Source organism: Echinops telfairi, unplaced genomic scaffold, assembly GCF_000313985.2.
Source record: "Echinops telfairi isolate 266 unplaced genomic scaffold, ASM31398v2 ScPeMD7_5868;HRSCAF=6743_0, whole genome shotgun sequence".
In the NCBI taxonomy this organism is placed as follows: domain Eukaryota; kingdom Metazoa; phylum Chordata; class Mammalia; order Afrosoricida; family Tenrecidae; genus Echinops; species Echinops telfairi.
In genome coordinates this window covers 1,444,882-1,445,989 of record NW_022109767.1, presented here as the reverse complement: position 1 = coordinate 1,445,989, position 1,108 = coordinate 1,444,882, and the positions used below count along the sequence as shown (strand labels likewise).

Genomic DNA, 1,108 nt, shown 5'->3' with positions numbered 1-1,108 from the left:
TCCCTCCCAAAGCCGTGGCTTAGCATCATGGACGTGGACTCCCTCCCAAAGCCGTGGCTTAGCATCATGGAAATGTATTCCCTCCCAAAGCACGTGGCTTAGCATCATGGATGTGGACTCCCTCCCAAATCGGGAGGCTCCAACTCAAAGCAAACTCACTGCTGTTAAGTCGAGTCAAACTCACGGAGACAAGGCCAGAGGAGAACTGCCACTTCGGCTTTCCTAGGCTTTTAACATCGTGACCCGAGCAGACAGCCTGATCTTTCTCTGTGGAGTGGCTGGAGAGTGCGAACTGCTGACCTCGGGGCTAGTAGCTCAGTGCTGCCAGGGGACCCATCTGGAGGCCAGAAGTCCAAAAGCAAGCTGTTAGCGGCGCCAGGCCCTGTCTGAAGGCTCCAGGCGAACATCTTCCCTGTGGCTTCCTAACCTCTGGGGCATCCTGGCAATTCTTGGCTTCTGGATGCCTCACCACTGTCTCTGCCTCTGTCTTCCGGCGGCTGCCTTCCCTTGGGCAGGCAGTCTCTTTTCTTTTCAATAAGGCCACTGCTCATTGTGTTGCACACGGCCCACCTGACTCCATTGGGACCTCATGTTAAATGATACAACCGCTTCCAAGACCTTATTTCCCAGCAAAGGCATATTCCCAGGGTCTGGGGCTTGGGCCTTCAACACATAGTTTGTAGGGGAGTGCAGGGTAGCCCATCACACCAAGGCTCCTGAAATCAACCCCTGTGAGCAGCTGCAGCCTCCTTGGTCCGTCATAAGACTAGTCTGGTCATCCAGGGGCTTGGGAAGGGGATTAGCTGGGTTGTCCTTTCTGCACACTGATGATTTCATTTACTCTCAGACAACGTCATCAGGCACACAAGTGCGGTGTGAAACAGTGGTGCAAGCCTTGAATTGGAGTCAGAAGAGTTAGGGTTTGAAAAACAACCACATTGCCCGCAATTGTCTGCTTTGGCAAAATGTTTAAGCTCATCTGTGCCTCCGTTTCCTCATCTGTAAAGGAGGGGTGATTACTGCCCTTGCTGGGTTATTGAGATCACCCTGGGGGACGCACCTAGCTCAAGCATGACTCCCTCTTGCAGGCTTGCTCATGTGGGTCATC

The 1,108-nt window shown here is 53.3% G+C and overlaps 1 protein-coding gene across 1 annotated transcript in view; it reads left to right on the top strand.

The window, feature by feature from the left end:
* SCGN (secretagogin, EF-hand calcium binding protein) overlaps positions 1 to 1,108 on the top strand; it is a 57,343-nt gene that overhangs the window by 55,275 nt on the left and 960 nt on the right. The gene's annotated exons all lie outside the window — the stretch shown is intronic.